The sequence below is a fragment of the Lissotriton vulgaris genome, chromosome 12 (genome assembly GCF_964263255.1).
Source record: "Lissotriton vulgaris chromosome 12, aLisVul1.2, whole genome shotgun sequence".
Lineage (NCBI taxonomy): Eukaryota > Metazoa > Chordata > Amphibia > Caudata > Salamandridae > Lissotriton > Lissotriton vulgaris.
In genome coordinates this window covers 730,650,678-730,671,309 of record NC_141700.1, presented here as the reverse complement: position 1 = coordinate 730,671,309, position 20,632 = coordinate 730,650,678, and the positions used below count along the sequence as shown (strand labels likewise).

Below are 20,632 nucleotides of genomic sequence, written 5' to 3'. Positions count from 1 at the left end.
TCCGTGGGGCGTAGGCAAGGATGGTCTCCGCGACTCAGGAGAGTTGCGCTGGCAGTCGTGGCAGCCGAGCGAGGCTTGCGGAGCGCAGGGGCAGCTGACGTGGTCCCCCGGGGCTGTGGTGCGCAGGGGCAGCAGACGTGGTCTTCGGCGTGCGGGGAAAGCGGGGATACTGAGGGCCGAACACGCCCCCGACAAGCATCCGCCGTCCGCCCGATGCGTGAGCAAACGCGGGGCTCTTCACAAAGCCCGTCCGCCTAATGCGTGAGGCGAGACAGGGCCTGCGCGAACAGGTGCGGTGTGCGCATGCGCGAGCCAATGCTCCCAGCGCGGCCGCGAGGGATCGAGCGCGAGGGTCGAGAAACACCCCCCGAGGCGCTGGCGGCAGATGGGTGCACACCGAGGCGGCAGGTAATCATACACCGCGCCGGATTGTGGGTGCCAGCGCGAGGGAGGGCAGGCCACGGGATGGAGCAGGCGGAGCTGCACAACGCTCGCAGCGGCCTCGGAGAGGCGCGAGCTCACCTGAGGCACCACGGCCTGGTGCCGAATAGCAGAAGTGCGCATGTGGCAGTGCCACCGCCGGGGGCCCGTCCTTGCAGGGCCCGGCCGTGCGCACGGGTGCAGGATGGCAGGCACCGCTGTGTGGCGAGGCGTGGGTATCAGAAAACCGCCTCGTCGCCAGTGTAGTGTCCGGAGACACGGGGGAGGGAATGCCTAGGCCTCAGATTGGGGCCTAACTAAACTGGTGACAAAAGACACGCACACACTAGCTGCAGGTTAGGGCCAAAGACCACGAGCGGTCTTCCGGCCGTTTATTTATACTCAGGGGCTACACCGCCCCTGAGGCGTATGCGTGCGTGTGTGCGTACGTGTGCGGGCGGCTCCGTTATTACACTGCGGACCGCACACACAGACCTGAGCTGCAGCAGCAGGTGCATTAACTCTAAAAACAATTGCCGGCTCGAGTACTGTTTATTGTGCATATTTTCTATAGCGCGAACTCGACCCTGTAATGTATTTACATTACACATTCAGGCACTGGGAGATTAAGTGATTTGCCCCGAATCACAGGATGTGGGCGCGACCTCGAGGCTCGAACCCTGGTTTCAGCACCAGAGTCGGCAGCTTAAGCCGATGGGCCACATCCTCTCACCACGAACAGGGCCTGGGGCCGAGTGTGTCAACACACCAGGGCCTCTGGCTCTGGCAGGAAGCGCCAGGGCTCCATCATTAGACGATGCGCAGCAGGTGGTGCTCTGGAAGGGTCGCGGCTGCTTTAAAAAGCAGGAGGCTGAGAGGGCCGCCCCCTAGACATCAACAACCACAGAGAAGGCAGCGGCGGCCCCTGGAGACCCGGTGCTGTCGACGAGTTTCGGTGCAGTCTCTCCAGCTTGAGTGCTATCTCTGCTGCTACTGACGTGTAAGTGCGCAGCGCCTACTGGGGAACAGGGAGAGTTGTTTTTGGTGTGCTGTTGTGTTTTTGTGCATCGTTATTTCAATGTTTTGTTGTAGTTTTGTACTGCGTGGTTGCACTATTTTCTCTTTTTAAGTGTGTGTTGTGTATTATTGATTGTGTTCTAGTTCAGAGAGGTCCGTGAATGCTGCTACACTCCACACACAGACGCAGCTCGTTTCCTTTAAAGACCCCATGAAAAGCAGCCGTTCACCACAATCTGGGGCATCACACACGCTGCTGCTCAAGACCTCCGTGACCCCAAAGTGTGGCCCGGACCTGTCTTGACTCAGCAACTGCGGGGCGCACTTCACCCCCCTCTACCAGGGGGAAGTTCGGCACTTCGGTCCTTCTCAAAGCATAAGTTTGGGGCTCAGTCAATAACATCTCAGTAAGTTGGTGCACGCGCATCCAACTGTCGGTCTTCTTTCCGTCTACATGTCTGTATGTCTGTTGTGCCTAAACATGATGTCTGCCCTCCTCTTGCGTGACACACTAAGTGACGCTTTGCAGGAAGCAGAAAAGTGGTATCTGCGATTACAAATAATTTTGTATCAAAATCACAAACAGAGCTTTAAATGGCCGCGCGCTCAGTTGCTGAGTACCTGCACTTAAAAAAAAAATGTGCAAAGAGGCACTGCTTTCACTTCTTTGCCGGGGCGAATACTTTTAATGTGGGAGTACACATGGACAGAACGAATCAACAGCAAACAGATAGTGGGGTGGAGTTGGGAGGGGGGGGGGCGGTTAGTTTGGGCTGAGTACCTGCACTTTCATTTCTAGCACGGATTACAAATACCGTAAATAAAAGTGACGAGTTAGACTTCCCGCGCCTATCACGGGACATTTGGACTAACTTTCTTCTTTGGGCCTCGTTACGGGATGGGAAGTAATCCGCTTCAGCTGGTAACCGCAGGTGCCGGACAAATTCAATTTACAAATTCTATGGGAACGATGCCACGCGCGCGTTTAGCCAGGAAGTAACGCTGTGCAATGTTTTTCAGAAACGGGGATCAGGAATAAGTGGACATGTATACCAATGGGTGTGTAAATGCTCCTCTGCGTGGGTGTGGCCGGTGTGCCACTACCCCTAGGCCTTATTACCGACCCCTGGTGAGAACCCGATGAGCCGGGAAGGCCCTTCCCGGTTCATGAGGTTCTCACCAGGGTTCGGTAATACAGCGCCCAGGATCACACACTGTGTCCAGATTCGCAGGCGCTGCATTACAGCACAGGGTTCTAAAAGGACTCCATAATTATGCTGTCGTCTTAAAACACTTTTTGTTTTTTTGTTGAAAAATGACAATTATGACCTTCAAGCAAATAGATCGGATACTACTTACAACACAAGAGAGCACAGGTTGCGAAGGTCAGCCCTTATTTCTTCCCTTGCATTCCATTTTATCGGTTTTCGTATAATAAATGCAGAACTACAAGTAGCAGAATACAAAGTGAACAAGCATTGGCAAAGCTAGTAAGCCTGGCCTTGGCAGCCTGTTGGGGTGTTTAATAAACTCTTGAAAAGTAGGCATCAGTAAGCCACTCCTTGGCGGGAATGGGGGGTGGAGCCCAATCGGTGTCAGCGTTGTAGCTGCCAGGCCTGCAGCACCTCTAAATCCTCAGGGGACCCTATTTCAATCATTGTCCGCACTTGGATCCACCCATTTAGTTCAGTGGAAGCGACGCATGACTACAACTCCCAGAACACATTAGGTTGTCACGTGGATGCCCAGGAGCGGAAACAGTGTCCTATGACCTGGAATAAAGCTACCATCATACATGCCGGACCCGAGTTCATCTTACCCATTAGCGGCGATATAGTGGTCATGTCCGGGGAGTCCGGTGAGGACTCAATCAATCAATCAAGGCATTTATATAGCGCGCTACTCACCCAGAGGGTCTCAAGGCGCTTGGTGAGGGGGGGTCCGCTACTGCTCGAACAGCCAGGTCTTGAGCTGCTTCCTGAATGCGAGGTGGTCTTGGGTCAGGCGGAGGTGGGTCGGGAGGGAGTTCCACGTCTTGGCGGCCAGGTATGAGAAGGACCTTCCTCCTGTGGTGGCTCTTCGGATGAGGGGAACGGCGGCGAGGGCGTGGCTGGTCGATCGAAGCTGGCGTGTGGGAGTGTAGAAGTTGAGGCAGTTGTTGAGGTATCTTGGTCCTTGGTTGTGTAGGGCTTTGTGTGCGTGGGTGAGGAGTCGGAACGTGATTCTCTTGTTGACCGGGAGCCAGTGCAGGTCTCTCAGGTGTCCGGAGATGGGGCTGTGTCGGGGGATGTCCAGGTGTTGGACCCGGCCTCGTGGCGGGGTCCTCGCTGATCTCCGCAACCCCAGATCTACGGGTGGAACTGATTCCCGTCCACCCAGAACCGTACATAATCCTCCTACACTGGACCTGAGACGATCCCCAGACCGCATGCCTGCACCCGTGCACGTGACCATCAGACTCCATGTTTGGCCACCCCGGCCGGCCGCCTTCTTTCCTTTCGGCAGCCCTGGCCGCTCCTGACTGCTGCTAAGCCTGCGCGTCCGGCGCGCCCAGATCCACCCGGGGGGTGAACGACTCAAGTACCCGAAACCAAGACTTCCATAACACCTCCGGCCCCCTTCCGAGGAACTGGTTCCCCTCACACCTCTGAACTATCCCCGGGGGCTGGTTTCAATTGCACCTTGGGCCTCCTAGTGAGCTGGCTCCAAGTCCTGATGGGCGTCTGGGATTCCATGGGCGCATGGTCCAAAGCATCAAAGAACCAACCGCCCAGACGATCAGGCGCCTGGCCCTCGGACCTCCGGCCTCCTGCCTATGAGGGTCCGGACATCAAAGAGCTTGACGACTATAAGACAGCCTGCCTTCCACCTAATCTACAGTTGTATCCTGGACGAGAAAGCCCTGCTGATCTGATCGCGGCTGACTTCGAAGAGAACAGACTCTGACCCGCCGAGCCCTGCTGACGTCGTCGCGGCTCATCCTAGAACCTACGGAACTGAACCATCGGGGCCCTGCGGACGCTGTCGCGGCTCCCTCTTGAAGCACAAGACTTGAACATCGGAGCCCTGCTGACGCTGTCGCGGCCCCATCTACTTACGAGTATGACGGAGTACTCCTGCCCAAGCCCTGCTGACCTCGTCGCGGCTTGACGAACTCTCTGGTCCGGCTGGACCATCAACGCTACCCTCACGAACGTCTGGAACCAGAAGTGAGTAGGACAGCAAGTCCCATCGCCAGCACCCGTACCCCCAGTTCGAGGATTGAGAACTGTGCGCCGAGTACGTGGTGTGCCAGCTGGCCTCCTAAGACTGTCCCGCTTCCCCGACCCCTCGTTACGAGACTTTCGCGATCCTTCGATCGCTGTGTAATGCTCTTTAATTGATCTTGATAAAGTCTTTCTTGATAAAGAATTACGGTGTGGTGTCTGCTCATAAGTGTGGTGTGTCAACAGTGTGTACGATCAGTCCTCCTCGGTGGGGACTCCCCCCTCGATAAGACTCGGCAGTAATTGTGGGAGAGGAGGTTCCAGGGGGTTAGGAGAGTCTACTTGACCCCTGGGGTCACCGCCTTCCAACACCAGGATGAGTCTTGCTGAGGCGTTCTGGATCCGCTGGAGTCTCTTCTGGAGTTTGGCAGTGGTTCCGGCATAGAGGGAGTTGCCGTAGTCCAGTCGGCTGGTGACGAGGGCCTGGGTGACCGTCTTCCTAGTCTCGGTGGGGATCCACCGGAAGATCTTACGTAGCATGCGCAGGATGTTGAAGCATGACGAGGAGACGGCGTTGACTTGTCTGGTCATGGAGAGGGAGGAGTCCAGGATGAAGCCCAGGTTGCGTGCGTGGTCCGTTGGTTTGGGTGCGTGCCCAGGGCAGGGGGCCACCAGGAGTTGTCCCAGGCGGAGGGCGAAGATCCCAGGATGAGGACTTCAGTCTTGCCTGAGTTCAGTTTCAGGCGGCTGTTCATCATCCACTCGGCTACGTCTTTCATCCCTTCGTGTAGGTTGGCTATGGCGGTGGCGGGGTCGTTGGTGAGGGAAAGGATCAGCTGGGTGTCGTCGGCGTAAAATGATGAGGTTGTGTTGGCGTGCGATGGCCGCAAGGGGGCTCATGTAGACATTGAAGAGGGTGGGGCTGAGCGAGGAGCCTTGAGGAACGCCGCAGATGACTTCGGTGGCTTCTGATCTGAAAGGAGGGAGGCGGGACTCTGTGTCCTTCCGGCGAGGAAGGAGATGATCCATTCTAGTGCCTTCTTTTGGATTCCGACGTTGCGGGGTCGCTGCACTAGGGTGTGGTGGCAGACAGTGTCGAATGCCGCGGAGAGATCCAGGAGGATGAGGGCCGCTGTTTCCCCGTTGCTGAGCAGGGCTCGGATGTCGTCAGTGGCTGCAAGAGGGCGGTCTCAGTGCTGTGGTTGGCCCGGAAGGCAGACTACGAGTGGTCGAGGGATCCGTTCGTCTCGAGGAAGGCGGCCAGCTGCTTGTTGACGGTCTTCTCGATGACTTTGGCCGGAAACGGGAGGAGCGAGATGGGGTGGTAGTTTTTTAGATCGGTGGGGTCCGCGGAGAGTTTCTTCAGTAGAGTGCTGAGTTCGGCGTGCTTCCAACTCTCCGGGAAGGTAGCGGTGTCGAAGGAGGTGTTGATGATGTCCCGCAGGTGGGGCGCGATGACAGCGTCAGCCTTGTTGAAGACGTGGTGGGGGCAGGGGACGGTTGGAGATCCGGATGGATGGAGTTCATCATGCGTAGGGTTTCTTCGGTGTTTTTCTGGGTCCAGGCTCGGAGGGTGGTAGTGGGGGGTGCAGGTGCGGTCGTGGGGTGCGTCGGCTGTGTGCTGAAGCTGTTGTGTATGTCCGCGATCTTGTTGTGGAAGTAGGAGGCGAGGGAGTTGCAGAGGTCTTGTGATGGGGTGATGTCGTTGTTTCCGGCGCTGGGGTTGGAGAGCTCTTTGACGATGTTGAAAAGTTCCTTGCTGTTGTGGGCGTTGTTGTCCAGTCGTTCCTTGAATGCGGTTTTCTTGGTGGCGTGGATCAGTTGGTGGTGTTTTCGAGTGGCGAGCTTTAGGGTGGTCATGTCTGGTGTCGGGTCTCTGTTTTTGTTTAGTGCTACAAGGTCCCAGTCTGGCAGAAAGCACTGTGAATATACAAATCATATTTTTATACTTGTATTGCCTACAGTACATGGTAGTGTGCTACAGAATGTGTAAAAAGGTATAAGATCAAAAGTGTATCCACATTTTTTTTTCCAGATTGTACATGGTATATAAATATATAGCAGGTGGCGACTGATGCATTGGTTGCTTGAAGTGCCACTTTTTGACAGTTTTGGAAGCCTCAGTCTGTGCTTCAGAATTCCTGTAGGGTGCAGGAGAGCAGGTTCTTTGCTCACAGAAGGACTGGCCTTGTGTGATGAGGGACCCGTCAGTTGCATTTCGGCCTCTTCTTCTATCACTGGGAAACCCCTGCTGTCTGACTCTCGCAGGTCGCAGCCATCTTGCATGAGTAGGGCTGGACGCTCCCATCAGCCCCAGTGCTCCTCTGGCAAGGCCAAGTCCAGTGAAGAGTGCACAAGAGGAAACCCTGTGGACAAGAGCTGCTCGGAAACCTGCTGCATAGTGGCCCGCGCAGTGGTCCAAGTGCTTACATTTTTTTTAATGAGAATTGTCATGCTGCGTGCAAGGGGAGGGGGTGCGTGGGCATGGTTTAAAAAAAATAAAAATTTCAGTAACATTTTTCAGTCTCTCACCTTCCGGCTACTCCATATAAAATACAACACAGCTTACATGAACATTAAATACAAGTTATGTTAATCAGTGGGAAATGTGCTATTGTGCATTATGGAACCTCTATTGGTCAATGTTCTGCGCCACAGAACTGAATCCTGGTTGGAGCAGGGGTTGAATAGTGACTTTGTTTTTGTTTAGTGCTACAAGGTCCCAGTCTGGCAGAAAGCACTGTGAATATGCAAATCATATTTTTATACTTGTATTGCCTACAGTACGTGGTAGTGTGCTACAGAATGTGTAAAAAGGTATAAGATCAAAAGTGTATCCATTTTTTTTCTCAAGATTGTACATGGTATATAAATATATAGCAGGGGGCGACTGATGCATTAGTTGCTTGAAGTGCCACTTTTTGACAGTTTTGGAAGCCTCAGAGTCTTAGCTTTAGGATTCCTGCAGGGTGCAGGAGAGCAGGTCCTTTGTTCACAGAAGATCTTGGTTCTCTTATCAAAGGCAGGCAGTCCTCCCAAGCATCTGGAGTCTAAAGCTGCAGTTCTAGTCCACTTTGTTGCAGATTTTGACGAGGGATGCAGACAACCCGGCAAATTTGCTACCAGGTCAGCTGCTTCTTCTCTCCTCTCTGCAGTTCTGGCTCTTCAGTGTCCTCTCTCTTCTTAGGTTGTCACAAGCTGCTTCTCTGGTCCCAGAGACTCCCCTAAATACTGAATTTAGGGGCATTAGGGTAGTGTCTGGTAGTATCCAATGGGGACACTATGCCCCCTTTGACTAATTCCTGTACCAGAATTCCTAAGTATGCCATCACAAAGATGTCTACTTCTGAAAAATCATATCCACCTCAGTGTAGACCACCTTTGGAGTGGTGCTAGCCTGGAGGTGGCTGCCTACCTGTCTACATTTGGTGTAATTCCGTTCAGAGGTTTGGGCAGTAGCTGTGTCTAAACATTCCATATCGGACCCCCATTTTTCTCACCCCTTGCTTCAAGAATCACCCCAAAACTACTCAAGCATTTACTCAGACCTGCATGAACACACTGACAGACCCACTCAGACACTCTTGCGCCCACTCTCAGACTCACACACCCGCACCCAGCCACACATCCCTCGGACTCATATACCTATTCACAGACTCACTCGGGCACTCATACACCCACTCACAGATCCTCTCATAGTCATAAACCCACTCACTTGCGTACCGACGCTCACCCATACAGCCACTCACACACCCACTCTAAAGGTTACAGTTGGGTACTCAAATACAAAAAACCATAAACATTCACTGTAAAATCCAAATGGTTACAAGGACAATACAGTTATGCTCGCATTGCACTCGTATAAAACCATTAAAATTCAACAGCTATAATTACCTGTGCTAACGATAACGTACGCCCCGTGAGGCACTGCCTGTGACCTCACATATTACTTCACACGTGACAGTCAGTGACATCACTGATGACCTCATCCAGTAAGTGAAATCGTTTTGTAAATGTTTCTCACACTTAAAGATATGTAGTAAGCTACTGTAGAAGTTAAATCACTACCGTTTCTTTTACTACTACTGAGTGATACAATTTCTACCATATGTCATCTGAGGGGCTATGAGACTACGAATCTGTGTATGAGTGGTTGTATGGGTGTGTAACTAGGTGTGTGCATGGGTGAATAAAGGGTATGTGAACTACTGTATGACTGGGTGGGTGAGTGAGTGGCTGTATTAGTGAGTGGCTATACGGGTGGGTGATTGGGTGTTTGAGTATGTGTGTGTGAGTGAGTGGCAGAATAGTACCTGTATGTATGTGTTTGGCTCTTTGAGAGGGTGTTTAATTAAGTTTGTTATTGTGTGAGTGGCTGCGTTGGAGAGTCCGTGTCTGTGTGAGTCTCTATATGGGTGAGTATGCAGGTGTGTAGGTGGCTGTATGGATGTGTGCAATGGTATGTAAATAGTTATGTGGGTGGGTCTATGAGTAGTTGTATGGGTGAGTGTACGGCTTTGTTCAGAAGTTGTATGGGTGAGTGAATGGCAGGTCCTCCAGCCAGCTCCCCCTGCGAGGGAAACATCCTTTACCACGCAGCCGTTACAACGCGGTATGTAACAACGTGGTTTTAACAACGCAAGTCATTATGTCGACTTGCACTGGAGGGCGCTCTAGACTAAGGAATAGTGTGAATTACTATTCCAACACCTTCCCTACTGCACGTAGGCTGGAGTTGGAATAGTAATTTGCACTATTCCTAAATCCAGCACCCCCCAGTGCAAGTCGACATAATGACTTGCGTTGTTAAAACCACGTTGTAACATACCGCGTTGTAACGGTATGCGTCGTATCGACATACATCCCCCTGCGATGGTCCTCCTTTCCAGCTTGCCCGCAGGCCGCTACCCTCTGCTGACTTTGGTTTTGTGCCCACTCTACTAGTTTTTCTGCCTCTTTCTGCTCGTTCTTACCTTTTTTATTCTGCCACTTTCTGCTTGTTCCTGCTCTTTATTCTGCCCCCCCCCAGGCCCTACATAATGGAGGCCGCAGCTTGAACCCAAAGACCAGGTCCTCTGGCCAGCTCACCCCTGCAAAGGACCTCTTGTCCAGCTTGCCTGCAGTCCACTACCCTTTGCTCCCTTCATTTGGTTCCTCCTCTGCTTGTATTTCTCCTTCTCTGCTCGCTTCTGCCCTCTATTTTGCCTCTTTCTGCTAATTTCTGACCTTTCTTCGGATGTAAAAGGTTCGGTCAGGGGAATCCCTATCCGAAGAATGTGCGTACTATTTATTTGGAACTGGTCCTGTTCCTTATTGTTTTTGTGACACTTTCACTCAAAATGAATCCAGCTTCACAGGTTAATTTTTAAATTTTTATTTCAAAAATTGTAATCTTCTTTAATCTGTGGGATTTTTTTGAATTGTCAATAAACATTTCATCTATGCCGAAACCCAATGCATTTCGTGTCTATCAAATGGACCCTTCTTCAGGGGTCTGAAAACAATCAACAAAAACATATCAGTCCTGTGCTATATAGAATACATATCCATTTTACAAGAAATCATTACAATTGTGCGTTGTAAATAAAGTTTGTTCAAAACATTACATTGTGAAGTTCTAATTCATACTACATAATTTCTTCTGGAATATAAATTACAAAGAAAATTAACTGTTCTTAATGAAATGAGAAGTAGAACACTGCTACATAATGCATACTCTAGTCTTACTCATTAAACAGTCAGAATCTCACCAGAATAGTCACTAACATTGATAGCGTGTGTATGAGTAGTTAACCTCCAGAAAGCTGACTATTTATAAGCGTGTTCTGATGCAACACGTATAGTAGCTTGCGTTGTGCTTTGCTGTTACTCTTTAAAATAAAAAGTGGATGTGAAAGTGGAAAATTGGGCGTTCGTTTTGTCTAATGGTGACATTTACAGCTATTGAAACGTAAGTTACCTGTGATATTAAAGGTCCCAATCTAATGCCTGAATTATTTTATTCTGTCGGTTTGCTATATTATCAAGATTATCTTGTACCTACAGTACGGAGGTGACCAATAGTGGTCTTTATGTAAAATGGTGTCGGCGGCATCAAGCTCGCAATAAAATCCATATAACAGAGGTTCAAATGAAATGGCGTGGCCGTAGAGAATGGTGTTCGATCGAAATCGCTCTTAATTATTTAACTTGGAAGTCTGTGATCTAAAATTAAAGATTACCCTTCATTTTTCAATGCTTACCGCATTCAGCCTTTGATGTGTTATTCTTATACAATCTCTGTATGCATGTGATTGGGTACAAAACCGCTGGTGTGTTTTTGAATCCTGTATTGCACGAAGAACGCTGTTTTACATACTGCGTGATTCGGGTAGTGATCACGTGTTCAGGGATGTTTAGTCTTTTAAAGGGGTATTAACTATAATCCGAAAGGTGTAACACTGGTGATGTGTGACCATGTAAATATTTTACTGACTAAATAAGATCTTATGCGTATCTAATTATGGAAGTCTTAACTATGTCGATAGAATACAATCATGTAGTAGATATTGTTAATGCTGTGCTTAACGGACATGATTTACTATTGTCGCATTCATGAACAAAGTTAAACAATTGTTAGGTAACTGTTTTGATCATGAAAAACAGGCTAATTCAATACGGTCATTTAACCCTGTGGTTTGTGTAGAATTCTCTTTATCCCAAATAAATTTCAGATTTTAGTAACTGTTTGGGTGGATCGATCTCAGGGCGGATTTTCAATTGTTCCAGTATATTGAATCTTAGTTGTGAGACGTTATGTCCGGCTTCTTGCCAGTGCATTGCTACTGACAATTTTGTTTTTCAGTCTTATACTGCTTTTATGCTCAGTCATTCTGACTTTAATTTTCCTCTTTAATGCCAACATATATTTTTCCACATTGACATTTTATGGCGTACACCATGTTTTTAGTGTCGCATGTGCTTGTATTTTTTAACTTGATGTTGTCCCTTTGTGGGATGTGTAAAATCATTGCCTTTTATGACATTATTGCAGTGTACACAGTTACCACATGTTTGCATTCCTTTGAATGTATTGGATGGTGGTGCAAGAGCTTTTTTTGATAACAGTTCCTTGAGATTGTTAGATAGTTGAAATGCAAATATGATTCTATTCTTAGAAATGCAATTAAGATCACTTTGATATTATATGCCAAAGCTTTTTCACAATATTCTTAATTTTGTTGGCTTCTTTTGAATACTTCAGAATACAGATATTTAATTGCTCTTCTCTTTTAGGAGCGTGTTTCTTTCCATCTGTTTCACTTTCACTTTCTCTATGCATGCATTAATCACAATTGATGGATACCCTCTTTTGTTAAACCTTTCTGTATATTTTGAGATGGTTTCAGTGGCTTCCTCCTCCGTATTAATGATCCTTTTGAGCCTGATAAATTGTGAGCTCGGTAGATGTTTTTTCAATGATTGTCGGTGGAAGCTTTGGTAATGTAAACAATTGTTCCTATCTGTTGGTTTAACATAAACACTAGTTTTGATTTTGTTGTCTTCAATTTGAATCAATACATCCAAAAAGGAAATTCTTCTTTTGTCAATTTGATGCGTTGATGGTGTTCATTTACTTCTTGGATTTTCATTTCTAAGATTCTTTCTTGCCCTCTCCAAATTATAAAAATGTCATCAATATACCTTTTTATATTACCAGGTACTCACTCCATATGTTGTCCTGTGAAAAAAAATACGTTTAAATTTGGACATGAACAGATTCACATATGTTGGGGCCCATAGATGTACCATTACTTTGGGCAAAAAAGGAGCCATCCCATTCAAAGTAACTATGATATAATGTGAATTGCATTAATTGCAGGATGAAAATTTTATTGGCTCCAATGCTATCATTATTTAATAGAAGCAATGCGATAGCTTCAAGGCCTTCTTTATGTGGAATTGATGTATATAGTGAAGTAACATCTTCTGTAAAACACCATTCTGTTTTTTTCTTCATCTGTTAAGGTTTCCAGTAGGTTAAAAAATGACGTGGTATCTTTGATCAATACGGTCACACAACTTCTCTAGCAAGAAGGTCACACAACTTCTCTAGCAAGAAGGAAATCAATCAAAGGCTTCATCCCACAACATTAATCCATTATCACAAAAATAAATGCATTCCACGAGGTTTAAGGATGGCGCTCAAACTGATGCTCTGCAGGAATAGTAAAGCCTTTGTCGAAAAATGGTACCAGACCCTCAAGTGTTCGCTAGATCTTATATTGTTAATAGTTGAAGAGCTATCAAACATACTAAAAGGTTTGGAAGAAGAATTAGCGGACATCAAGACAGAGCGAGATAAACACCCAGACCTCCAAGATACACTGGATGACATCAACAAAAGTTAGATAAGTACGCAAAAGAAATTCATGAAAGAAAGAAATATCGCAGATACCATAGACTATAAACTGGAAGAAGTTTATACTTGGGCCGAAGTTTACAGTCAAAGAAAATGGCAACAGGAAACACATACAAGTTCATCTCAAGAAAGCATGGTTTCTGACTCTGATATTGCACAGAATAGACCACCTATTAGGGAAGGAGCAAGTACATCTGCACAAGCCTCTAACATTCCAACAGTGAAAAGTTCAAAAGTGGCTTTTTTGTCCATAAGCCCAGCTGCAAACAACGCTCCAATTACAGAAAAACCCGGAGGGGTAAAAGAAATGGATCCAGAATCAATAAAGAGAGCCTTGAGAAGCTCGACAAAGACAACCTAGTGATAAATATATCCAACGTCCATTTAACTGATAACCAAGTGAAAGTATTATCAAAAGGAACATCATTCATGCCAACATACAGCAGTAACATAGCTGAAACTGAGATAGCCATCTTTAAATTTATACAAACTTTGAGATTGAAACATTATTTTAACATTACACCAATGTCCACAGAACAAACCACGTTTAAACAGAACAAGGGAACCCTTAAGATATAGTATAGGGACCTTGGGCATTACGTTTTTACAAAGAACAGTGGTCCCTATATGAAGTCAGTATACATAAAAATGAGCATATACTTGATAAGTAATATGACTTCTGTCCGTCCGGACAGGATTTATTTTTCAATATGTGCAAAAATAAAAAGTGTTTCTGAGAGAGAATGTCAAGCGGGCACAGCCGTGACCCTTAACATGCAAGACAGAACAACAAAGAGACCATATTAGACAAAGCAGGCAAATAAGTCTGCGTACTATTACTTCAGTAAGGCAGACATTAGGTAGCAAAAAAACACTCCATTGCAATAGAAAGTTACATATAGAAATTTTTGCATATGGGTTTTACAAGTCGACGGCGTTTCGATGCCTATAAAAATGAAGGCATCATCATCAGGACAAAGGTTGACCTTATTGTTGTCTTGAACATAAGCAGTGTTAAAAGCCTTTTCATCACATTTACTTTTTTTTTTTTTAATTTTTTTTTTACTTTATATACATATTTACAAATAGGAGAAAAAGGTGGGAAAAAACAAAAAAATAACACAAATATTAGGCATGTATCAAAGATCCCTTTTCTTTAAGTTTTTTACTTGTGACATGCGGGTGGATATTAAAATCGTTGTAGGGTTATCGGCGCAGTGACTGCGTTTGTGTTAGCGGCGCAGTGAAGTTGGTGGCGGCAGGCGTGCCTTAAAACTAAGTGTGCCTTATTGAATTATTTCTTAAGGTCTAGCATTGTCGGCGCAGCTAGTTGTGTCCATGGGACCAGGCAGTGAGAGTGCACGCATTGTGAAAAACGGCGAAAGTGGATTCCGTGATTTTTACCAAAGGATGCATGCATGTTATGCGGTTGGACGATGTAAATACGCTGATCTAGGCATAGTGACTGTTAAGGTGCATAATAACAGAAAAAGATTGCCAGTACTGATAACAAAGAGTACATTACATGTGTTATACCACGGCACCTGAAAAATACCATTCAAGACCGGGAGCTCGTTGATAGCTTTTATTATTCTTTTTAGCTTTTGTCAGCAAAGAAACAATTGTTTTATAAAATACTTATTCAAAAGAACACAAACTACTCCTACATGCTAGGTACAAGCTGTGATTTGGAAATCATTCACCATATCAAACATGTCTCAGGCATACAACAATCAACCATTCATGGGGGGTAAGGGATAACTACAAAAACTAAAAAAGTGCAAAGCGAACAATATTTACAGTGAAAAGACAAGCACAAAACACGGGGGAATGAGAGAGCCAAAGTCTGCGGAACAATTGGAAAATAATGTCACTTGAAAGTTATTCAAACAAAAAGTACATTCCTATGTCAAGTTCGAATATTCATAATATTTGTTAAGTAAAGAGGTAATGTACACAGAATAGTGATAAGCAACAGGGGAATTTTTTGATGAGCTTATCACTCTTGCAGACAGCGGTATGGCTAGGGCCTACGCGTTTCGAATCCCGCTGGTCTCGGGGGATTCTCTTCAGGGCCTTGGTCGTCTCAAAAAGCAGATGTTCAAACGTGTAATGGATGTCTCAGCACCTTAGCTTTAAGAGATTGATCAGAACCTTATTAGTCAACAAGAAAGCATTACTTGAAAATGAGCCAAAGCGCGAAGTATGACTGACGTTTTACCTAATATAATTAGACCATGATGTCGGTGTCCGATGCCGAGGAGTTAAGGATAATAGCACAAGGTCAAACACTGGGAGTCCAGTGGAATATTCAATTCAACGATCGGGTGTCTCTGTTACTAGATGCTAAGTTAGTCGTGATAATTCAAGAAGGGCGTGGTCCGCAGGGAGCGGCTCGCTAGTAAAACAGAATTTAAGGAACCGACATATCGGCGATGCACGCTGAGAAAATGTTTAAAAATAATTAAGCAATATTGCTGAACCAGACCTTCAACCGACGGCGTTTGGACAGGCGCTGCACACTGGCACATGCGCATTAGCTGCAATGAAGGTGCATGGTTCATCGTGCACGGCGATAGTCGTTTCCCTGGAGGAAGCATTCATGTCTACGTGATTGACTGTACACTGTAGGTTATGGTGCGTGAAAACAAGGGGGCATGCACGCTGCTGTGTCAATCAGAGCAAAAAACAGAGATTGCACATACATAGTAACCTGTGGAGGCTTTCCTAGCGGGGATAAGTCAGAGGCAGACGATTTCCGGATAGATCTATAACCAGACGTGGGGCATTAAAAACTTGGTAATGCGCATGCAGGGCAAATACTGAAAAACGGAAAAGCGGCAAGTTACCTGAATTCGATCGTCCAGTCTGTATAATCTGTTATTGGGAGTCCATGTGGCAATTTATATTCCCGGATACATGACTCTGACGCTAAGTTAGCGGAGGAGCACAATGGCTGTCTAGCGAGGGCAGAAGGGAGGTCAGGATTAGAATGGGACAAAGCCATAGCGGGAAGCTGAAAAAGCGTATCTTGGTAGCTTACTTACTGCGAAGGTGCGACGGCACCGCTGCAAGTATGAGAATCCGGTGTGCAGGCAGCTAGCTATCCCGGGCTTAATCTAGAAGTGAACTAGACAGAGTGAAAGGACTAAATTTTACCGCTGTAGTGAGAGGAAGTGATTTCGGCCGCCATTTTGGAGTGGTGTTGTGGTGCCTAGAGAGGGCATTCAAGTTTTGATAACGATGCTGGGAGATAGGATATTGCGGAGCTACAAACGAAATTGAGTGTAGCAAACCCTTGCTACAACAACATAGAGAACCGGAATTATTGTTAAGCAGTCAGGCAATACCCGTTAACACTAAGGTGACAGGGAAGATTTCGGCGGACATCTTAAAGTGGTGATATTTTTGTATAAGTGAACATGCATATTTAAAAGCCCTGGCAGGAAAATAGCATTTACATTTTTACAGAATGAAAACAGAATTTTTTTTTTATAGTAGGGACGTCCAGTCCTCAATCAGATTTAACCCATTCCGGATACTGTTGGTGCGCAAGATCCAGTATAATTCTTCTTTGTTTAGCAGTTGGGCCATGTCTGCTCCCCTGGGGGGTGGTTTGATGACTGTGATCACTGTCCATTGAAGATCCTTTTCGTTGTGTCCATTGGCAGAGAAATGTTCCACGAGTGGTGCATTCGCTGTTTTGCACTTGATCCTACTCCGATGTTGGCCAATGCGAAGTTTGATTTTTTGACTGGTTTGTCCTATATAGATAAACCTACATGGACAAAAGATGGCATACACTAGGTTTGAAGAGTTACAGTTGGAGAAGGATTTACGTTCAAAATTGATGTTGCCATATGTGAAAGTTTTTCCTTCAATTGTGGAATCACAGCAGATACACCCTCCACATTTATTGTGACCTATAATAGGTGGGAGCCCCCATGCATCATTAATGGTAGTTTTCAATACTGGTGGTGGGAGTGCTGCCCTTACTAGATGGTCTCTGATATTTTTTGCGCGTTTGAAGGCAGACATTGGCTTGTCTAATTTAAGTTGTCCCGCATTTAGTACTGGCCAATGTTTCAAGACACTTTTTCGTATCGCATTGGAAACAGGTGAGAATGTTGTGACACATATAAGTCTGTCCTGGTCATTCTTTTTCTTAGGCTCTAGAAGGGTTTCTCTTGGACAGTACCAAGCCCTTTTGAGGGATTTTCTTACTAATTTACGGGGGTAACCCCTACTTCTAAGCTTTTTACTGAGGGTCTTAGCCTCGGAGAAGTAGTCGTCCTTAAAATAGCAATTCCGCCTAATGCGGAGGAATTGTGAGAACGGTAGGGAATCTGAGTGCTCGGGGGTGATGGCTGTTATATTGGAGCAAGGTGTTGCGCTCAGTGGGTTTGCGGTGTAAGGTGGTAATTAAACGGCCCTCAGTATGTTTTATTTGTAAGTCTAGAAAGGGGATTGAGTCTTTGCTGGTAGATATGGTATAGCGGAGGCCTTCACTATTTATTGTTGAGCCAATGTTGGAATGCTAAAAGGTTTTCAGGGGACTCATTCCATAGTACAAAAATATCATCGATATATCTTTTCCACAAGGAAATTCCGTTGTGGAAAGGATTGGACATATGAAGGATAGTACTGGTCTCCAGGTGGTCCATGTACAGAATGGCTAGGTTGGGAGCAAAAATTGCTCCCATGGATGTCCCTTTGACTTGGCCGTAGAATTGTCCTTCAAACAAGAAAAAGTTTTTTGTGAGACAGAGTTTGAGTAACTCAAGGATGAATAGCGAGGGTACATTGTGTGGACGTGTTCTTGATTCAAGAACCTTCTCAATTACCCGGAGGGATTCAAATTGTGGAATATTGGTGTACAATGATTCCACATCCAGCGTAGACATAGTGCTGGATGTGGGATCAAAGGGGTAGTCTTCAATGAAATTTATCATGGCCATACTGTCCCTGATGTAACATCTGGTTTCTGGGACAAAGGGCTTGATGAAGTAGTCTATGTAATGACCTAGAGGCTCAAGGATAGATCCACAGCCCGAAACTATCGGGCGGCCAGGTAGTGTTTGAGGGTTTTTGTGAATCTTTGGCAAGCAATAGATCACAGGGGTCCGTGGGGAATTGGTATTAAGGAAGTCATATTCTTTTTTTAGACAGAAAACCTGAATCAAGTGCCTTTGTGGTGATAGTCATGATGAGGTCTTGAATTTCACCGGTGGGGTTCCTGGGGAGTCTACAGTAGTGCTCGGTGTTAAGTTGTCTAAGCACTTCAGTTTTATAGGATTCAATATCCTGAATAACTATACCTCCCCCTTTGTCCGCAGGTTTTATTATCAAGGACTGATTATTTTTTAGGGAAGAGATTGCATTTTTCTCCTCAAGAGAGATATTGTACGGGATGAAAGATCTTTTGTGTTCAAGGTCTGATAGGTCCTTAAGTACCAATTTTTCAAATGTGGGGATTTCAGCTGGAATCATCCCAGCCGTAGGCGAGAATTTAGAGGGAGGCCTGAAAGGAGTGTTTGAGTGCTTGGGAATCGATGGGTTGAGATTGAAGAAACTCTGCAGGCGAATTTTTCTAAAAAACCTAAGTAATTCAGTTTGTGTTTCCTGAAAATTAGGGCGTACTGTTGGTACGAAGGACAGAGCTTTGCTCAGGAGTGATATTTCATTGCTAGATAACATGTGATCTGTAAGATTGAAAATAGGCAGAAGACCAGTTTCTAAAGTGTTACTAGGTATTTCAATGACACTTTGATTTGGTATAGCTACCACCTGTAGTGTTGGCGGCGCGTGAATCGCTCCCCGGGGGGTTCGGTGGTTTGGACCATGTTTTTCCTCTGCCCCTTGGTTGGCCTCGACCCCCTTCTAAAAAATTCCTGTTAGAGGGTCCTGGGCTGTCACTCTGGTCAGATTGACCAGAAGAGTCGGCTGAGCTGTCAGTGAATCCTACGTATTGTTGTCTCCTATTGAATCTGCCCCAAGGTCTGTTGCTGTGGACCGTTGTATACGCACCATAACCTACAGTGTACAGTCAATCACGTAGACATGAATGCTTCCTCCAGGGAAACGACTATCGCCGTGCACGATGAGCCATGCACCTTCAGTCACTATGCCTAGATCAGCGTATTTACATCGTCCAACCGCATAACATGCATGCCTCCTTTGGTAAAAATCACGGAATCCACTTTCGCCGTTTTTCACAATGCGTGCACTCTCACTGCCTGGTCCCATGGACACAACTAGCTGCGCCGACAATGCTAGACCTTAAGAAATAATTCAATAAGGCACACTTTTAGTTTTAAGGCACGCCTGCCGCCACCAACTTCACTGCGCCGCTAACACAAACAGTCACTGCGCCGATAACCCTATAACGATTTTAATATCCACCCGCATGTCACAAGTAAAAAAAAAACGTAAAGAAAAGGGATCTTTGATACATGCCTAATATTTGTGTTATTTTTTTGTTTCTTCCCACCTTTTTCTCCTATTTGTAAATATGTATATAAAGTAAATGTGATGAAAAGGCTTTTAACACTGCTTATGTTCAAGACAACAATAAGGTCAACCTTTGTTCTGATGATGATGCCTTCATTTTTATAGGCATCGAAACGCCGTCGACTTGTAAAACCCATATGCAAAAATTTCTATATGTAACTTTCTATTGCAATGGAGTATTTTTTTGATACCTAATGTCTGCCTTACTGAAGTATTAGTACGCAGACTTATTTGCCTGCTTTGTCTAATATTGTCTCTTTGTTGTTCTGTCTTGCATGTTAAGGGTCACGGCTGTGCCCGCTTGACATTCTCTCTCAAACACTTTTTATTTTTGCACATATTGAAAAATAAATCCTGTCCGGACGGACAGAAGTCATATTACTTATCAAGTATATGCTCATTTTTATGTATACTGACTTCATATAGGGACCACTGTTCTTTGTAAACACAGAACAAACCACAACACAAGAATATAGAGAATTTAAGAGAGCACGTTCTGTGCACCCTTATCACATAAATCAATTGACATATTTGAACGTCTGGTGAAAACTGACTATAATAAAATTCACTTTGGCAAAACATCTCGCTCAAACTTCACGAAAAAAGAATGGAACTTCTTGCGAGATTTAGCTAATAATGAAGATCTTACTTTTCAGAGAGCAGACAAAGGAGGTGGTCTAGTTGTCATGAACACAGAGTACTACAAGAAGAGTGTATATAGTCATGTTGAGGATCAAGCAACGTACATGAGATTAAATAAAGATCCCACAACAGAATTTCAGAAAATCCTTGAACAAACTTTAAGGAGAGCACGAGATATGGGATGGATCAACAATAAAACATATCAATTTCTGTACAGTGAATATCAACGGCGCCCCAAACTCTATATGTTGCAGAAAATTCACAAAAACCTACAACAACCACCTTTTAGACCAATAGTCTCTGCATGCGCATCGATCTCAGAACCAATTGGTCAATTTCTGGATTACGTCTTGCAACCTGTGGTTCAATCCTGGTCATCATACATCAAAGATACCATGTCATTTTTGAACCTACTGGAAACCTTAACAGATGAAGA

The 20,632-nt window shown here is 45.8% G+C and overlaps 1 protein-coding gene across 2 annotated transcripts in view; it reads left to right on the top strand.

The window, feature by feature from the left end:
- Window positions 1-20,632, top strand: part of LOC147678411 (uncharacterized) — a 375,737-nt gene that overhangs the window by 264,473 nt on the left and 90,632 nt on the right. The window contains exon 1 of one of the 2 annotated variants that reach the window (XM_086946002.1): window positions 1,305-1,420. The exons of the other annotated variant lie outside the window; for it this stretch is intronic. The gene's annotated coding sequence lies outside the window, so the exon portion shown is untranslated. Of the gene's footprint in view, window positions 1-1,304; window positions 1,421-20,632 lie in introns of those variants that run through there. 2 annotated transcript variants of the gene reach the window in all.